At 45.3% G+C, this 20664-nt stretch overlaps 1 protein-coding gene and 1 long non-coding RNA gene across 4 annotated transcripts in view; one reads left to right on the plus strand and one right to left on the minus strand.

The window, feature by feature from the left end:
• Window positions 1-20664, plus strand: part of LOC146813651 (phosphofurin acidic cluster sorting protein 2-like) — a 1059532-nt gene that overhangs the window by 990452 nt on the left and 48416 nt on the right. The window lies entirely within an intron of this gene.
• Window positions 13592-14573, minus strand: LOC146813654 (uncharacterized). Its single transcript, XR_014962887.1, has 2 exons — window positions 14475-14573; window positions 13592-14007 (listed from the first exon to the last, which is right to left on the minus strand). It is a non-coding gene; the product is annotated as an uncharacterized LOC146813654 (long non-coding RNA).

The following is a 20664-nucleotide window of genomic DNA, read 5'->3' on the forward strand; positions in this document are numbered from 1 at the left end:
GGGCCACAAGAGGCATCCGCCAGGATTGTGTTTTGGCACCACTTTTATTTTCATTATTTATTAATAAAGTCGACTCAACCCTTGGCCAGATTTCTGCAGATGCCCCGCTTATAGATGGGAAAGTGGTGCCTATTTTATTATATGCAGATGACGCTGTTTTATTGTCTCGTACTCAGATTGGTTTGCAACGACTTATTAATGAGTTTACTTCTTTTATTGAAAGCAGAAAACTTATAATAAATAAAACCAAGACTTTTGTGATGACCTGTGGGAAGAAAACTAAATCAGGGGGGTCATCTTTTTTTATCGATAATGTAAAGATGCAAACGGTTAAAACATTTTGTTACCTTGGTTTAACGTTCGCGGGGGATGGGAAATGGACGCAAGAACATAACATCAGCCTCAAAATGAGTAGGAGCACTAACAGTATATTTAAATTTTCATCTAAACTAGGGGCAAGACGAATTAGAGACATGATGGCGATTTACAACGCCAGATGTGTCTCATCCGCACTTTATGGAGCGGTGTATGGGGTCACAAATGTAGCCCAAATTTGCAGCAAGATGAAAATAGGTTCCTTAAGAAACTTCTCTGCGTCCCACCCTCAGCATCAACAGAATTAGTTCATGAGGAAGTGGGAATCGAATACATCTCTGATATAGCTGCATTACGTCCTCTGGCTCTTTGGCGTTCGATTTGGTCAAAGTCAGAAACATTATTTACTCAAGCAATCATTAAAGATTGCTTGAGGCTTGACCATTTTAATCGAATCCCGTGGCTCAAATACATCCAATATTGGTATCATCTCTTATTTGAATGTGACATTTTACTTGAACCCGAGCTCGCAGCTTTAATCCCTAAAAAAGAGTTAAAAGCGAGGTTTTTATTACATAAGAAGGAGATAAGAGAAAGGTCATCTAGGAAGCTATCAACCGTTATTTTTTATCGGGATTTAGACTTAAACAGTGGTTTCCAGACCTATCTATCTACTGTTACTCGTAATTCACACAGATTTGTCTTAACTCGTCTTAGACTGGGAATTGTTCACCATTTAGTGGCATTTCTGCAAATGAAATATGGTACCAATTCCTTGTGCTCATGTGATAACACGTCAAGACAAAGTTGTTGTCATTTTTTACTGTTTTGTAAGTTTTATCAATTTTTGCGAAAATTTTATTTAAAACCTATCTTTTTAAAATATAATGTTCGATCCACAAAAATGGCTATGAAGTTAGTATCATCTCTAGAAGGCCCTGACATTTGTTTTTATGTGGCTTTGTATATACTGAAATGTATAGCTGCCAGGAAAGCAATAACTATCTAATATGATCGCCTTAGCTTATAGAATATAATGTTAGAAGGCGTGTCAATGTGTTCTTGTCTGTACACGCATATAAACTGGGGCACCAAGGACCCTTTGCAGGCTATTTTGCACTTAAGTATATTGTGTGGAATTTGTGAATTCCTCAAGGTTTTAATTGTATCTGGTTTTTAACAATATTCTGTTCAAATATTTATTTTTGGATGCCCTTTTATAGACTGTAAACGCGATGGGTTTTTAAATATTGTGATTTATAATTTGTTTTACAGCTATGATGGGGCTTTTGCTTATGAAATATTGTTTGTTTATTGCTCTGCTTATATGGTTGTATTTTATAAACCGAATAAAAGCATAAGAAGAAGAAGTCCCCCATTGTTATGAGGTTCATTAAGGGCCTCACCAGTAGGCTTCCTCCCATTCCCTTCATTATGCTTCAGTGGGATTTGAATTTAGTTCTTGCTTTCCTGATGGGTTCTCCTTTTGGGCCTCTTCATAGTTGCCCGTTGAGGCTTCTTACTTTCAAGACGGTTTTTCTGATCCCTATTACCTCCGCAAGGAGGGTAAGTGAGCTTCAGGCTCTTAGTTCTAAACCTCCGTTTTTAACCATTCATGCAGAAAAGATGGTTCTCAGAACCAGGGCTGCTTTCCTGCCTAAGGTGGTCACTCCTTCCATCTAGGGCAGTCTATTACCTTACTTACCTTCCATCCTCCCCCTAAACCTTTCCAAGGAGGAGGATAGACTTCACCACCTGGACACTAGGAGGGCTGTCACCTTCTACCTGGACAGAACCAGGGACCTAAGACTGGATGACCAGCTGTTTGTGGGCTATGTTGAAAGGATGAAGGGCATAGCTGTCCACAAACAAACACTTTCCAGGTGGATCAACTTGTGCATCAAGATCTGCTACGCCTTGGCTAAGAAGGAGCTGCCTGAAGGTGTTAGAGCTCATTCTACCAGAGCACAGTCTTCTTCTTCTGCTTTGGCTAGAAGTGTTCCTGTTGTAACGATCTGAAAGGCGGCAACTTGTCCTCCCTCCACACCTTTGCGAAGCAGTACTGCTTGGATTCGCTGGTTAGGAGAGACGGCCATTTTGCACGCTCTGTGCTGCAAGATTTTTTGTTATAGGAGGGTGGTCACCCTCCTCCGGGAAAGGAACAGCTTGGGTATTCAATTCAAAAGGTGAGGAATCCACAGGCAGATCTATCAATCAGAAGAACAAGTTACTTATCTTCGGTAAGGCTTTTTCTGGTGGATACAATATCTGCCTGTAGATTCCTCACTGACCTACTCGCTTATACCGAAAAACGTCTGACTGTTTAACATTGGTTTTTTTAGATGTCATTTATATACCATACAGTTTGTTGCTAGGCAATGCTTTACTTTTTGGCTTTTCCTTTTTATGAATATATATACTGTATGTATTTGTGTATATATTTTGTATACTGTGTATACTTGTATTATGTTATCGGTCCACCTGTCGCCTCGAGGACACAGAAAAAATGGGTGGAACTGATGTAAGCACGCCGAGGAGGTCTTCTTATGGCTCCAGTGACGTCATACGGCATGGCGAGCGGAGCCCTGATATTGTGACGTCCTCATCGACGCGGGAGAGCTAAGAAAAGAATTTCCATGGAATGCTGGCGCAGGGGTAATTCAAAAGGTGAGGAATCTACAGGCAGATACTGTATCCACCAGAAAAAGCGCTACCGAAGGTAAGTAACTTATTCATCTAGTCTTACACTTGACTCATCGGCTCCATCTTGATTACAAGCTTCAGTAATCTTTTGCTGATATTGAAACTGATTACATGATCTAAGGCACCTCCAGCTCCTCCCATGATTTTGATCGCATGCTTCTCACCATCGCCTCTACTTATCGAATCAATGTTTGAGGCTTAGAATGTGACGGGTCCAAGCCTTTCTGTGACTCAGAACTCACTTAAAAAGAGAAAGTGTTCAGCAGCTGCTGCTGGTCGCCATTTAGCAGTCATTTGCTTCCAAGTTTTGCATCCGCTTTTTACTGCCTTTTTGTACCTCGCTGCAAATCTGAATTAGATAGAAGGCTTTTGCCTTGTTTTATGATTCAGCAGTACACATATTAGCATATTGATATAAAATCTGAGTAAAGTGTGATTACATGTGATAAAACTGGTTAAAGTATGATTGCACATGATAGAACTGGTTAAAGAGTGATTGAATATAAGTCATATATTCCTTAGAAAGCTCACTTTCATTGCAGTGGTAGTAGATGTTCTACTTTCGACGTCTTTTAGGAGCCCCACAAATATTTGCCCATTGAGGTCTGAGGCCATATAAGAAGTTATTCATTTGCAATACAGGTTGCATTTATGTTCACTATCCATTGGATGCCCTCTGCAGACTCCTCACCGCTTGAATCTCCTCCAGGGACTAGACTGGTTCTTGAAAAGTTGAAACAGCTTTTGTGCACTGGTAGGTGGCACTCGGCTTCATCTTGACACTGGGTTCCACCCTGTGTATGACATCACAAATCGATTTAGATGCCAACCCAGTGCCCTGACATCTTCACCCCACCATGCCATTCTTCTGAAATGTTACCTTCCTTTGTTAGTGGACTGAGATGCCCCCACCTAAAAAGTCAGGCTCCAAACCCTGTGGCTCTTGTCATGGACTGATATCCATTTTGGACCCTCACATGGTCTGCCTATGGCACAAAAGGTATACGCACAACTCATAGTTATGCAACCAATGCAACCTCTTCCACTGTAAGGCCATTAAAGAGCCGGAGGCAAAACTCAGCCCTGGTACACTCTGCCCACTAGCCTCAGCAGCAATCACACTCAGTTACACTTCGGATCTCGGCGCTTGCCCTAGACCAGCAAGTCTTCAGACCAGGCATCGTCGCGGGACCAGGCACAGAAACCACTGAGAGAGGGATACCTTGGCATCCAGGTCATCAATGAAGCACTCTGGGTAGGTTTCTGGGTGGACTGGATCCGAATCCAACCTGCCAGAACTGGTGGGTATTGCCCCAGCTCCACCATCACTTCAAACACCAGTGCCAGCACTGGTCTTGCTCTTGGCATACCCAGAGTTCCCAGCGCCTGACACAAACCCAACACAGCTTATGGCCTTTACTTGAGCCATGTTGGCACTATTCCACCATGTTCCGGGTTCCCCAGCGCACCTTTAGGCCTTATGATATCCCTTGGGCCTCTGACAGCATTTCTGCTGGCAGCTCGTCCCTCTGTGGCAGTTGACCCAGACAGCCTCGCTGGAACATCGCTCTAGTGCCACCCCACCTCCAAAGGTTCCCCCAGGCGCAGAGTCCCAAATTTGATGGAGATGAATTTTGATGGCTTCCGTCTGTTTAGTGAGAAAGCAGACTCAGTGCCCTGGTTTGGCCTCCCCTGCCAGCCAGTTCCACCAGCAATACCCTACGTTTTCCAAAAGCACCAAAACTAATTTCTCCGGCACTACAAATGAAGTGGTGGATCTAGGTGTCAACATGTCCAGCATCGGCCTTGTTCTTCCTCTTATTTGTCCCCCGCCCACAAATCTGCTTTAGTGTACCTTCGAGGAAACACATGGGGGAGGGAGTGTTTCAGATCATCTGGGGGCCTGACCAGATCATTTTGGAGGGATAGGCCCTCCCTTTCCAGGAGTCGCCCCCCCACCCCCGCAATTCATCCAGTCCTCTCTGCACCTTCAGAGTAGCTTGCTTGCCTCATCCGACAATAACTCCTGGCCCTTCTGAACCAAAAGTGAAGCTAGTTCTAGAGCAAGAGAGAAAGCAGGATTTTACTCTGGCTTTTTTCTTGTACCTAAGCATGGCAGCAGGGTTTTTACCAATCTCAGTTTTATTGTCTTGAATTCCTTTTTCCAGAAGAAGAAATTCAAAATGCTGTTGCTTGCTCAGGTCCCTTTGGCCCTGAAACTTTGAGACTAGATGGTTCCCCTCAACATAACATAACGTTACATTACATAGGAGAGATCTGCGTTTTGTGATGGGTTCCTAACACCTGTAGTTTGTGGTCCTCTGATGTAGGCGAAATCTGTGCTCTGAGTCTACCTATATGATGGCCATTGTTGCGGTGCATCTTTGCAGGATGAGACTGTCCTTATTCCCATATCTTAACGATTTGCTGCTGAGGGTGGAATAGCCATAGTTTGTTTCTACCACCTGAGCACTATGTTTTGCCTTCTGTTCAATTTGGGGTTGTCCATCACCCTGCCCGTCATTCCGTGATCCATCACGCCTCTTCTTTACCAGAGTGGTGTTGTACATGACATCTCTCAAGGTCTTCCGGCCTTCCCAGAGCATTTGGGACATTCAGGATATGATCCTGATATTTCGGGGAGGAGCTCTCCTTCCTGCCCTGAAAGTCTTTTTATTATTGGGCCTACAAGTTTCCTTCATCTTGTTGGACACCAACGCACACCAGCACAAATGTGTGTCTATTCTCTCTGGGTTCCGCAAGGGGGCAGAGTGGTTGGCAATGTCTGGATTTCCCTCGAGGTCATAGAGCAATCAGTGCTCGTCACAGACTGGGACTCACATGGGTGGTAGACCTCACTGCCCTTCACTAGCAGTGGCCACAGTGATGACAGATGCCGGCCCTGTAGAGAGACTGACCATCTGGAGAAATGAGAGATCTGAAGATTGTGGTCAGTGGCGTCTTCTCAATCTGCTGTAGCTTGTGGAGATCCTTGTGGAGTCACTTTAGAACCTCACAGACAACATGGGTGTATGCTAACACCCTCAGTTTCAAGAAGCTCTGAAGCAGAGGACCTGAGCTCAGGATCACAATATTGGGTTGGTTGTCAGTCACCTGCGAGGTTCCTTGAATGTGAGAGCCGACAACCTCATTCAAGATCACCTAGTCGAGAACAAGTGACGGCTCCACCTTGAAGTGGTTCAGTCCATCTTCGCCCTCTGGAGACCTGCGCCTCTTTCCCCCCATCCCTCTGTTCCGAGGACTTTGCTTCGATACCGGATGCAGACAATGTTGCTGGCGCCACACTAGCTGCGGAAGTAAAGGTACATGGTTCTGATGGATACTTCTGCCTGTGGATTCCTCACCTTTTGAACACCCTCTGTGCCAGCATTCCATGGGAAAATTCTTTCCTAGCTCTCCCACGTCGACGAGGACGTCACAATAGCACGGCTCCGCACGCGGCATCGTATGACATCATCAGAGCCACATAAAGACCTCGTCGGCGTGCTGACGTCAGTTCCCTTTTTTCCGCGCCGTAGACGCTCAACGTTTTTTTTCCAGGGCTCTCCATTTTCTTCGTGAAAAACTTTGTATCTCGTAGTTTGTCAGAATGGCTACTTCTAGGAAGACCGGATTCAAACTCTGCAGAGAGTGTGGTGGACACATGTCTATCACGGATCCGCATGATGACTGCCTGTGGTGTTTATCTTCGGACCACGACGTCGAGGAATGCAGGCGCTGCAGGAAAATGAATCCTAAGGCTATCAAAGAACGTGAAGCCAAATTGTTTATTGCGAAAGCCCAAAAGGAAAAGAGAGGTAGGAAGAGGGCGAAGTCTTCGTCTTCTCACACTTCGATGTCGAAGAAGCATAAAATATCCAAGAGGAGACATACCTCTCGACATCGGACAAGGGACTTCATCTCTCCTACTCCTTCTCCTCAAGCGACACCAGTACCATCTCCAGCTGCGGCGTCGCAGATTTCAGAGGCTTCTTCGCTTCATGAAGAATCACCGGCTCCAGCGACGTCACCGGCGCCGGGTGGGTCCTCTCTAGGCCACGTGGCTTCACCTGAGCAGGTGCCGTCCCCGGCTCCGCAGGCTCCAGTGCGACCTCAGGTGACTCCCCTACAGGAAGGTACGGATCCATACCCTCCTTTTCCTGCTCCTGGAGCTGACTCTTCGCATTTTCTCAATGCGATGTTTGGTTTATTTACAAGAGCCTCGACTCCATCCGGTGCGCCTTCAGGCCCCGTGGGTCCTCTGGCATTCAACCTGGGTGTGCCTCAGTTCTATCCCCAGGCACCCTTCATGCCTTTTATGCCGTCGACTCCGGCTTGGCATTTCCCGGCGCCGAGATCGTCTACTCCGGCTCCCCGGACTCCTTCAGCTGCTGAGTCTGCTCCACCTCGGATTCGATGGACGTCGAGGTTCGATGTCAAGGCTCCTCCATCGACGTCGCTGGTGTCTTCTCTGGCGCCGCGTGTGGCTCCACCGACGCCGTTGCCTAAGCAACGCTCCAGGAGAGAGGCTCAGAGATTGCTTGAGGAGGAAGAGTATTTGCAAGAACAGGAGGAAGGAGAAATTGTGGACTCTATGGATGAGTTTGAAGGCCTTCAGGAAGCTAGTGGCCTAGATACTTCCCCTGAGTATGACTTATCATCTGCAAGTGGATGTGTTGTGCAGGACGTTGCACCTTACCATGTTGTCATAAAGAAGACAGCTGATTTATTGGGCCTTAAACATCCCTCTGCTGAGATTAAGTCCAATATACTGACGGAAGTTTTGAATACTTCTTCATCAACTTCTGAGCCCCTACTTCCATTCACAGATGCCTTAACAGATCCAATTCTGGAGGTGTGGCAGAAGCCTTTGTCTGCTCTGGCTGTATCTCGTTCTATCTCGAGAAGATACAAGCCTGCCCCTGGTATCCGGCTTTTTTGTCATCACATCCGACACCGGAGAGTCTAGTTGTTCAAGCTTCTTGCTTAAAACAGTCTTCTGGTGCTTTTCCTACCATTTTGGGTGACAGGGACTCAAAAAAGAAAGAACAAGCTGCGAAGAAAGTGTTTTCTTCTGCAAGTATGGCTCTAAAGTCAACTAATGCGACTTGCCTTCTTGGACGATATATACATGCATTGATGGACTCTGTTGTTCTATTGGCTCCTAAGTTGCCCGAAGAGGATTGTGCCAACTTCTTGGAAGTCCTTTCAGATTCGTAGGCCGCAGCACGACAAGTGATTCAGTCAGGCATGGACACTGCTGACTCTGTGGCTCGTGTTATTGGGGTCTTCTGTGGCTACAAGGAGACAGGCTTGACTCAAGTCTTCAGGTTTTTCAGCTGATGTGCTGGCGACCTTGTTGGATTTGCCCTTTGATGGGTCAAGGTTCTTTGGTTCTAAGGCGGACTCAGGCTTAGAACGTTTCAAAGACAGTAGAGCTACCGCAAGATCTTTAGGCCTCCAGGTGCAGTCTAGAGGTTATGGGTACAAGAGATATCAGGGCTTTTTCAGATCTGCTTCCTTTTGTGGCCGCCAAAAAATTCAGCAGAGCCATCAACAACAAAATCCCTTGTACAAATCGTACCGAGGGAAGAATAAGAGAGGCCTCGGGTGCAAATCGTCAACAGACCTCTTCCTCTACCTCCCCTCCTGCCACCGTTGGTACATCAGGAAAGCAGTTCTAGATTCCCCATCTTAGAACATGTTGGTCCAGTTGGAGGTCGGGTGTCCCACTTTTTACAAGATTGGAGACTGATCACATTGGATCGTTGGGTTTTGAATATTGTAGAGAATGGGTACGCCCTCCCATTTTTGGAGTTTCCTCCTCCTTACCTTCCTCGCCAGGGTGGTTGTTCAGAACACCACTTGTTGCTTTTACAGCAGGAGGTACTTACATTACTCCAAAAGGGTGCGATAGAGGTGGATCCGGAGCAGGAAAGGGGTCAGTGTTGTTACTCCCGATATTTCCTGATCCCCAAAAAGGATGGTCGTTTGAGACCAATCTTGGACCTCAGGATTTTTAACCTTTACCTCAGGCAGGAAAAGTTCAAAATGTTGACCTTGGCTCAGGTTCTCCTTGCGCTGCAACAGTGAGACTGGATGGTGTCCATCGATTTGCAGGATGCGTATTTTCATCTTCCCATCCTGAAGTCGCTTCGAAAGTATCTCCGGTTCACGGTGGGATTGCAACATTACCAGTTTGCAGTTCTTCCGTTCGGTCTCACTTCCGCGCCTCGACTCTTTACAAAGGTGATGGAGGTGGTAGCGGCTCATCTCAGAAGGTCAGGGGTTCCTGTTTTCCCCTACCTGGACGACTGGCTGTTGAAAGCGGAGTCTCCAGAGTTGGTTTCGCGCCACTTGCAAGTGACAACGCAACTGTTGTTCAAGTTGGGTTTTTCGATAAATGTACCCAAATCTCACCTGGTGCCTTCTCAATGCAGCCTGTTCATAGGGGCAATACTGGACACTTCTGTGTGTCGGGCATTCCCGCCTCCGCAGAGGATTCTCGACATACAGGAAATGATTCCTTTATTTCACGATGGAGCGGTTGTTCCAGTCCTGAAGGTTTTTCGCCTGCTCGGTCTGTTCGCTTCCTGCATTCTGTTGGTTAACCATGCACGCTGGCACATGAGAGCACTCCAGTGGTGCCTCCGCAGGCAGTGATATCAGCACAACGGAGATCTCGGGGACAACATCAGAATCTCCAGAGAAGCTGCAGCGGAGATTTTTTGGTGGAGTGTGCAGGGCAACCTGTCTCAAGGAAAGCCCTTTCAGCCTCCTCCGCCGGTGGCCACAATGATCACGGATGCCTCCACTCTGGGGTGGGGTGCTCATCTGGGGGATCTGGAGGTCAAAGGTCTTAGGTCCCCAGAGGAAAGGTTGCTTCACATCAACCTTCTGGAATTGCAGGCGATACGTTTGGCACTGAAGGCTTTTCTCCCTTCCCTTCGCGGTCAGTCGGTTTAGGTCCTGACGGACAACACTACCGCAATGTGGTACATCAACAAATAGGGAGGTGTAGGGTCGTATCGCCTCTGTCGAGAGGCTCTGCGGCTCTGGTCCTGGGCTCAGGGCCAACGGATTTGTGTGTTTGCAAATCATCTAGCCGGTGTGCTGAATGTTCGTGCGGACAGTCTCAGTCAGCGTTACTCAGCTGATCACGAGTGGCGACTTCACCCGGAGGTGGTCCATCGCATCTTTCAGATGTGGGAATCTCCTCGGTTGGACCTGTTTGCTACTCACGAAAACGCGCACTGCCCGTCATTCTGCAGTCTCCAGTTTCCGATGCAGGGGGAGTTGGGGGACGCGTTTCAGTTGAGTTGGAGCTCACAACTCCTTTACGAGTTTCCACCCATACCCTTAATTCCTCGGGTTCTGAGGAAGATTCGCCAAGACCGGGCCCAAGTTATATTGATCGCCCCAGATTGGCCAAGAAGGGTGTGGTACACAGACCTACTTCACCTCTCGTTGCACCCTCCGCTCCGTCTCCCTCTCAGGGCGACCTCCTCTCGCAATCACAGGGGCAGGTTCTACACCCCCACCTCCAGAGCTTACCCCTTCATGCCTGGAGATTGAACAGGGCAACCTGAGTTCTTTCTCTCTCCCGCCAGAGATTGTGTACGTTATTTTATCATCCAGGCGACTCTCCACTAAGTCTGTTTACTCTTCCAGATTTGTTAAGTGGTGCGGAGAGAGAAACATTGACCCTCTGAAGGCCCGCTTGTCTAATATTTTGGAGTTTTCTTTCTTTAGCACAGCAAGGTTGTGCTGTAGCCACTGTTAAGGGCTATTTATCGTCTTTGTCTGCCTTTTTATGTTTGCCGGACCAGACGTCTTTATTTAAGTCCCCCATTGTCATGAGGTTCATTAAGGGCCTTACAAATAAGTTTCCTCCCACACCTTTCGTTATGCCTCAGTGGGATTTGAATCTCGTACTCACTTTTTTAATGGGCTCTCCGTTTGAGCCTCTTCACTCTTGCCCGTTGAGGCTTCTTTCTTTTAAAACGGTTTTCTTGATTGCCATTACCTCGGCTACGAGGGTAAGTCAGCTTCAAGCTCTTAGTTCGAAACCTCCTTTCCTGACCATTCATGCAGATAAGTTGGTTCTAAGGACCAGGGCTGCTTTCCTTCCCAAGGTGGTTACCCCTTTTCATATGGGACAATCCATCACTTTACCTACTTGTTATCCTCCCCCTCACCCTTCCAAGGAGGAGGAGAGACTGCATCGGTTGGACCCTAAGAGGGCTGTCAGCTTTTATTTGGATCGGACTAGAGATCTGAGGCTGGACGATCAGCTGTTTGTGGGCTACGTTGGGAAAATGAAAGGCAAGGCAGTGCACAAGAGGACGCTTTCCAGGTGGATTATCTTGTGCATCAAGATTTGCTACTCCCTGGCCTGGCTTTTTCTGGTGGATACAATATCAGCCTGTGGATTCCTCACGCTCCCACCCGCCTCCCCGTTGTCCACCTGTTTCTTCCCAAAAATGTTTTATTTTGATATGCCTTAATCATGTTTGTATTTTATTATTGAGAAATGCTTTTTCTGTGGCTATTTCTCTATGCCTTTCTTTCTTTTTTTTTTTTTTTTTTATTCAATAACATAACAGTGCAGATCCGCATGTGTTACAGCAACCTCACTCTATGCCTTTCTTGATTATGCATTTGTGAATTTATATATATATATGTATATATTTGATATCCTATGTGTGCATTTGAAAATGTGTCGGTCCGCCCGTTTGCCTCGGTGGCACGGGAAAAAAAGGGTGGACCTGACGTCAGCACGCCGACTAGATCTTTTTGTGGCTCCGATGATGTCATACGGTGCCGCGTGCGGAGCCATGCTATTGTGACGTCCTCGTCGACGTGGGAGAGCTAGGAAAGAATTTTCCTGCGGAATGCTGGCGCAGGGGGTATTCAAAAGGTGAGGAATCCGTAGGCAGTTATTGTATCCACCAGAAAAAGTGTTACCAAAGGTAAGTAACTTGTTCATCTGCGGCATTCTCCTCTGTGTCCTCTCCCCCTTCCAATCAGAGCGGACTTCCTCTACCATTTTGTGTATTTATACGCGTGGGACGGTGTTGACCCCCTTAAGCCACATATGATAGATGTGTTGCACTTTGTTTATCCTGGCAAGATTTAGCAGTATGCACTGTGGAATGTTATTTTTCATCCCTTTTGACCTTTCTTTGCTTACCTGGCGAGCCATAAGCTGTTCAGGTCATGAGCTGTCTTGTGGTTTCTCAAAGGGTTGACCCGTTTTACCTTCTCCCTTTGTCTTCCACCTCTCATTAGTTTCTTGTGGAGTTCCCTCCCGTTTCCCTTTTCAAGTAGAAAACTACCAAGACGTTCACCTGCTGTTTCTTGCTGTGTCCTTCACTGGCGGGTTGGCCCTGAGGCATTCCCTGTTAATAACCAAGCTGAGAAAAGAAAAGAAACACTTGCTATTTGAACCCACCCGTCGGCGAGGAAGGGTAAACTAGGACCTTGGTGATGAAGAGCTGAAGTCGGAGTAATGAAGATTATCCGTCAGTTACCGGGTCATCACCACCAACCCCTACAACTTCTTCCCCCCAGTCCTTACCTGTGAAAATACTCAGGCACACGTCAAACAACTCGAGAACTAGTTGCACAACATAAATGTGCTACACCCTATGACTTTTATTGATTATACGTTCATTGAATTTACAATGAGTCTACTGATTCCAGTCCCTTTACCCCAAAGTCTGAAGACTCCCCCCTCCACCTGAAGTCTATAGTGAGTCATAAATGTGTGAGGGTTAGGGTTAAATCACGGAGCAGCAGCACAAATGTTATTCATTGGTGCCCCTTTAAGTAAGCCCATGAGGTAGCCAAGCCATTGTGGATCCAACCTGAAGAGTTTCTGTGACAGTTTTCCCTGCTGCCTCTTCAGCACTGATAACTGTAGATTTCAGCCACCCACTCATTGTGGTGGTAGACGACTTTAAACCTTGCCCAGGCTGGCTGGAAGTGACAATGAGTCTACTTTCTTGAATTAAGTTGTTCTTTAGACATAAATGGACAGTGCTCGAAGAACATCTAGAGTGTGCAATCTTACTTTTTCTTGGGAACTTGGATTGGCATAAAAAGAAGGAAGAACAGGATCCTAAGAGACATGGAATGAAGATGGGACCTTAGGTAGAAAGGATGGGTCTTAGAATCACCTAGGGCCAGATGTAGGTAAAGTCAGTTTTGCGAATCCTTGATATCGATTTTTACCGAATCGCTATTAAGAACTTGCAAAATGGAATGTATGTAGGAATAGCAAAAATAATTGTGATTCCTTAATATTCCTTAATTGCGAATCGCAAATTGAGATTCACAATCAAGGAATACCTTCCCATTAATTCCTATGGGCCAAGAGGCCCATAGGAATGATTGGGATTTGCGCATGCAATTTGCGAGTAACCAAGAGCTACTCGCAAATTGCATGCGCAATTTCAAGGGTTTAGTCAAGAAAAGACCTCCTTGTCAACAACACATTCAAACCAACGCACCTTTCGTACCAAGGGGATGAGGATGGACAGCAGCAGCATAAAGCACAAATAAGAAGAAATAAATCAGATAAATGTATTAAGCATAATAAAAGCGATGTACAAAGTCAAATAGTTGATAATGCAACAGAAGACAATTTCATCGTATCAGTGTGTAAATATTAAAAAACAGTCAATCTGATCAAAAATAAGAAAGACCTGTATAGTGATGCACAACACAACATTAAAATTGGGAACAACATACAAGGAAACTATTGTAATTATAATCCTATTAACACAAGGAAATCACCAAATCAAGATGTTTTATCAATTGTGACCCGAATCAATGTCCTTTTCGATTATATGTCACACAAACCAATATTTATAGATTTTGAGTGGTTTCCTTTTTTAAAAGCATCGACGCGTTTCGGTGGGCCAAGGTTCACAGCCAACACCTTCTTCAGGAAAAGTACAATACAGTCCCAATAGTTAAAAAATCCTATAGAGATACAAAAAAACAAAATATAGTCCCAATAATTGGAGTCCTATAAAGAACATAACATAAAAACAATTGTTATCAACATGTTGTATCTCTACACATGATAATCAGTGTTATTTCTTCTTACTTAGTAAAAATGCAAACTGTCCACAAGCATCCTCCGTACTACATCCATTCTCTCATCCTATCCAAGCAGCAATCTGACTCCATTCATGTCACACCAAGAGGTGGGATATTAGTGAGATTTCACTTACACTTACACTGATGAAAATTGAACAGTATGGTATGTCCAAAAGACCAATAAACAGGCTACACCATGAAGGTAGTGGTAGTATTAGTAATGCCTTGTTTAGGGTCGCAATGCTGTAGTCTATGCGTACCCATAGTCACACAAATAATTTCCCCTATTATAGCTCTCATAGTATCATGATTTGTTTCCTAGATATTATATGAAAAAGAGGACTTACATGAATCTTTCAGTAAGCAATGTCCATAAGGATCCTGCCAACAGTTCTGAACTTTCACGCATATATATATTCTTCGAAAATTCTTTGGTTGCAAACACCCTATTTAGAAAAAGAAAATCAATAACAGACTACTTGATTTAGTGCTATGCTAGGATGTCAGGTTTAAATAGTCTGGAATATAGATATTACTTAAGTATACCTTGTGTTTAATCACATCCGGGTCTAAATGGACCAAAGGATAACGCTTCTTGCCTGACTCACAAATATGCCAGGTCTGTATCTATTTGAAGCATAGTTTTTCATAAAACCTAAAGGGAAAATATATGACTAATTTCAAGGGTGCAAGGGTTCCAAAAGGACACCCTGTTGCACCCCTGAAATGTGCATGTATATGTGCCACATGGCACTGTGAAAAAAGCAAAAAAGTGCTTTTTTAAAGGAAATCGCAAAATACCACCAACTTAAAGTTGGTGGTAATTTGCGATTCCTTAAGGCAAAATTGCAATTTGCGATGCCTACTAGCATAGCATTTAGGGAATCGCGATTTTCTAAATGCTCGCGCCTAATAAGGAATCGCAATTTTTGTGATTCATTATTTTGCCAGAGCGTATTTGCCTACCTACATTGCTCACAGCCAAATTGTGATCGCAAACGCTGAAATTCTGCGAATTTCAACATTTGTGATCGCAATTTGGCTTCCTACATCTGGCCCCTAGTCTGGAAAGACGGTTCATATTTTAATCAAGCACTTAACTCTTCAATTCTCTGACCTAACAAATAGCTACCCAAAACAGTGTCTTGCGTGTCAACCAACCACGTAAGATCCACCATCTCTAGAGGTTCAAAGGGCCTTCAAAATGCATGGTACATCCCAATAGGGTGTAGGGGAGTGTAAAGATGGTGGGGCAGATTTATGTTTCCTGGCGCATCCCTGCAAATCAGCAGGGATGCGCCAGGAAAGATGTGTCACGAAAGTTTACCCTTGCGCCACAATAGATGCGCCGCATTTACAATGCAGCGCATCGTGGCGCAAGGATAAACAGATGCGTGACGCATCTGATGGCGGAAGGTTGGCGTATTGCTGGAGTTGCGTCGCAAGCGCGACGCAGCTCCAGCAAGGCTCGGGTGTGACCTATTGTTACAATGCTGCGTCAATCCTTACGCCTGCTTCAAGCAGGCGCAGGGTTTTGACACAGCATGGCCGGAAAAGTGACTGAGTGAAATCTTGTAGATTTCACTCAGCCACTTTTCGGAGGCGTTGCTGCGCCGGAACGCCCCGCCCCTGTGCATGTACGCCCACATGTGGCGCAAGCTTTACAACGTGACGCATCTCCTTAGATGCGTCACGTTGTAAATGGGGCGCAACATGGCGCAGGGTTTACGCCGCCGCTGCGTCACAAAAGTGACGCAACGGCGGCGTAAAAGTGGCGCAAGTCCGTTATAAATCTGCCCCGGTCTTTTCAGTGAGAAACGCCTAAGTAATGTACCTACCAGGATACCTATCTATGAGCAGTCTGCCCCTCTAAAGGCTCGAATTGCCACCCCCTGACTTCTAAGGGTGGAAACTGCTAAACCCAGGATGAAACCATCTCCCAGGAAGTCCAACACTTTTGCAAGCTCACACGAGATGGGACATAACTAAGGTTTCCAATTTTCTGTTTTTACTGGTTTTTACAGATAAATACAGACAGAAAACAGTCGATTTCTTATCAGAATTTATTTTTAAAAGCCTAAAAATACAAAAAATTGTGCTTCTTGTGAGTGACTCTCCTTGCTGTTAATTCAGGACCAACTGCTAAGGAGATAGACACCAAGAGGATTTAAAAAAAGGGTGGGATTCCCTTAAATATAGGCATATGTTAACATATATTTGAATATAATGCTAATACGTACCTGTCGGTGTAGTGTTTTGTTATATATGGCTGCCTAATTTGAAAAAACATGACAGGCATCAAAGTACGAGTGCATGTTGATGAGTTAAATAAATGTGGAAATATACCATTTTATGAATCCATTTATCTTCAAAACATAAAATAAATATGGATAAATAATAATAAAATGGGCAAAAGAATAAATATGGATAAATACAGGCGGAAATGTTAAAAAAATAAATACCATAAAACCAGGAGGTTTACTATATTTGAAGAAGGAATCCCAATGACGGTTAAAAACTTTCAAGGTTGCTGGACGTTTGGACTGGTGAATATCCACCGCATCCTCCGCAGAGCAGCCTTGAGACATGAGATTTAACCTCTCAAGTTCCAAACCTCGAAGTGAAGCCTCCCTAAAGTTGTCTGGTCTAGTTTCGGAACTCTCAAAAGGTGATGGATAAACTGGATAGATCCAAGGGGGGAAGATTGACTGCCTGCGGAGATGAGAAAACCAATTCCTACGAGGCCAATTGGGGGTTACTAACAATACCTGGGCAGGATCCTCCTGGATCTTATGAATAACCCTCTGGAGCAGAGGAACTGGCGGGAAGGTATGCACCAATCCCTGGGGCCATGTGGTCGGTAGAGCATCCATAGCCCAGGCTTGGTTAGACTGTTCCAGAGAACAAAATTGCAGAAGAGCTTTCTCCTCTTGGGCAAAAACATCCCCTCAAGGGACTCTGATCTTTGAGTCAATGTCTAGGACACCTTCGAATGGAGACCGCATGAGGTTGAGGTTGGGAATTAGCAGCTCAGATGATCTGCACAAGGGTTCTTTTTCCCCAGAAGATTAATTGAAGGAAGATTCATTAGATTCTTCTCTGTCCTAATTCCTGTCTCTGGAGCTACAAGAAATAATTCTCTGGAACCTGTTCACCCCCTGGTGTTTTATCAGAGACCTGGTCACCATGTTGTCCGTCCTGATTCTGACTGCCTACCCTTTAGAGGCTGGAACAAATTAACCAGTGCCAACAGCAATGCTTTTAATTCTTCACATGTACCATGTCTACCAATATTGTACTGTTCTTGGGGACCCCATTTCCCTTGAACCACCAGAGACTCTAGGGTTGCTCCCAAACCTTTTCCACTTGCATCTGTACTGACTACTTTGAGAGGTGGAATTTGAAAAGGGCAGCCCATGGATAGGTTTTTTTGCATTGAGCCACCACTGCAGAGTCTGCAATGTGAGGAGACATCAGGATCAGATGGTCATACACCTGGGATAATGGGGTTCTAGTAGATGTCATACTAATGGGCAGGCCTTCCTCCCTTGCCCCTCCCAAAGCCCAAGTCCTCCATCAAACATTTAGGAGTCCGGATGGATAACACCTTGACTTTTGACGCTCAAGCCCAAACTGTAACTGGTACTTGCTTTGGGCTCTAGAGAAGCCCCAAGCCCATCCTGGGCCTTTTTGACTTACGCACCTGACAAACCATTATTCAGACAGTAATTCTGTCCCGATTAGATTACTGCAACATTCTGTACCTGGGAACCAACAAATCGGTCACAAGAAGACTCCGGCTGGCCCAAAATACTGCATCTGGACTGCTAATCTCCCTCTCAAGTTCTGCTCCGCCTCTGCTCTTCTTCACAAGCTGCACCGGCTCTCTGTGGACAAGCGCACTCACTTCAAGGCCCTGCGTTTCGCTCATAACACCCTGCACTCCCAGGGGGCCTCCGTCCTGTTCAACCGAATATCACCGTACCGGGCCTTGCAAATTTTGCGCTCACCCGATATCAACCTTCAGAAGAGCAAGAGCAGGCGGTCAGTATTTCCGTGCTCTGGACCCTTCTCTCTGGAACTCACTTTGTCTCTCCCCTCAGGAAAATCCAGAATCATTTGTGCTTTATGAAATCTCTTAAGACTTGGCTCTTCTCCATCTATGCAGCTCCTATGTCCTCTGGGTCCAGCGCTGGAAAGCCTCATTGCTGGGGCAGCTGTGCGCTTTACAAGCCCCTTAACATAACATCTGTGGATGACCTCATGGGACTAAAGTTAATGTGGAAGTCGTGTCCCTCTAGTAAAGTTAGTCATTCTCTTGTTGTTGCCCTTTGCTTGGTTAGGGGGCTCTGCACATGAGGCATCAAGTTCACCGTTCTGTAGTGAGGCAAAAACACTCTTGAACGAAGCTCCAGTGAGCTAGACGGGCCATGTTGGGTTGGCCTGTGATTTGAAGTAGTTTATCAGAAACCTCCGTTCCTTCAGGACCTCGATCACCATTGTCGCATCTTTCAAAGCCTTAGGAAAAGAAGGAGACACAATCAACCAGTCTTCGAAGTAAGAAACCAGAGAAATTCCCAAAGAATGTAATGTACCTAGCACTGGGGCAAGAGTTTTGGGTACCCCCTCGATGCTGTTGCCAATCCACATGGGAGGACCTGAAATTGATCATGCTGTTCTTGGACACAGACTCTTACGAATTTGTGGGATGATTTGTGCCTTGGCACATGAAGCTAGCATCTAGCAGGTCCATGGATGCCTTGAAGTCTCCCTGCTTCGGTGAAGGAATGATGCTCGGCTAAGTTGTCATCTTGAACGTCTGACGAGGAATGAAGGTAGGGACCTTCTTTAAACCTAGAACTGGTCTGAACCATCCTGATAACGTCTGCAGCAGAAACATTGTTGGATAGCAACAAGTCCACTTCTGACCTTCCGATACTGGTACTCTCCACTGTGTTCAAGACGGCTTGGGCCCCTTCTAGCAACGCTGAAGGTTTTTCTAGGTCTCGGGACAATGGGGTTTGCATAAAAGATTCTTGAGGGTCTTGAGCAGATTTCACCTGATAGCCTTGAAAAACAATCTCCAGGGCTCCTAAGCCTGAAACATGTCTCTCCCAGATGTTTAGAAAATATTTCATCGGACCCCAACTGGCTTCTGGCCTGTGTCTGCATAGTCAGACTTTACAGCTTTGAGAATGTTCTCAGTCAGAGTGAATCGCTCCTCAGCTGCTTAGTGTAAATGGGATTTGTAGGCTAATGGAGTAGTTTGCCCCGTGTTGTATAAACCATATCTGTAGCTTGACCTGCTTAGAATAACCCTGATAATGAGGTATTTGTAAGGGTCCCATTTGAAGATATCTATCTGCTTGTAGCCCACGTGAGATTGTCTTATTCATATCTCTGTGTTTCTTTTCACAAAAGGTGGTCGACATTAAATCATATAAAAGTTTCACCTTATATGGCGGATAAGCCCTTCTAAAATTCAGGAATTCAATGATGACTTGTGATTTTCTAAACGTATTCACATAGCAACGTAGTACATTTGTGCAGGAAACTTGGTGCTAGTTCTTTGCCTTCAATGTATAATTCACACCCTTAAAATAGTATGCTTGGAAGACAATATTTCATTGGCTGAAGTTCATTTTTTTACCAGTGTTGGGCTAAAACAGCCACTGCTCTCTTCCATTTCTTAAATGTTTACGTAAGTCTTTGCCTGTGAAATGCATGTTTTGCAGGTTTGTAAATTGCACTGTCACCCGAGCGGATATCCTTGCGCTGATGTATGTAATCAATGTTCAACAACACGTAGGGATCGTCTTGTAGAATTTCTATTATTCTCACTACAAATTAATCTGGCCGGTTTTATACACTTGTGGTTATCACATTTACGCATATTGGGTACCATCAAATGTGAACGCCATAAGAGATTGTAATTCAAGCAGTGTGTTCTGACTAAAGAACCCACTAGCCATGTCTAGTGAAGTGGTGCCCGGTATTTTATTCTTACTAAACTTGTATAACCGTCCAGTCCTGTGAGCATTCTGCGCTGCTTGTGTACATGTGGGAGAATTCATAGCCCAGTGCAATACGGTGTCTGGCCTTTTGTAACCACTGGAAAGAGAGCCACGTTCATCGTTGAGACCCCTAACATCCATCCTTATTTGCACAAGAGCTGCACAAACCCTCCACAAAACCAGGGAGTGTCTATCCGAGCTGAGGGAGGACCAGACAATACCACAACAGACGACTCCATACTAGTAGGAACTGGCAAGTATTCACTCAGACATACAGCGTATGAGTTGGGCGCCATGTTATGTTTTCACACGTATTATGTGAACTCAACCCGGTAAATCCTTCTTCTAAGGGGCATGGGTATGGACCAACTTAGCAGCTTGAAAGGAAGAAACAGACAAAGGATGTCCCACACATTTCCCTCCGTTTGCCTGAAGATAATTGTATTGTGCACGACAAAGATTGTCAGGCGTTTTAATGTATTGTTGTTATTGCTTCTTACAGCCTTTCGTCACCAGGACACGC

The sequence above is a fragment of the Triturus cristatus genome, chromosome 6 (genome assembly GCF_964204655.1).
Source record: "Triturus cristatus chromosome 6, aTriCri1.1, whole genome shotgun sequence".
Taxonomy (NCBI): Eukaryota; Metazoa; Chordata; class Amphibia; order Caudata; family Salamandridae; genus Triturus; species Triturus cristatus.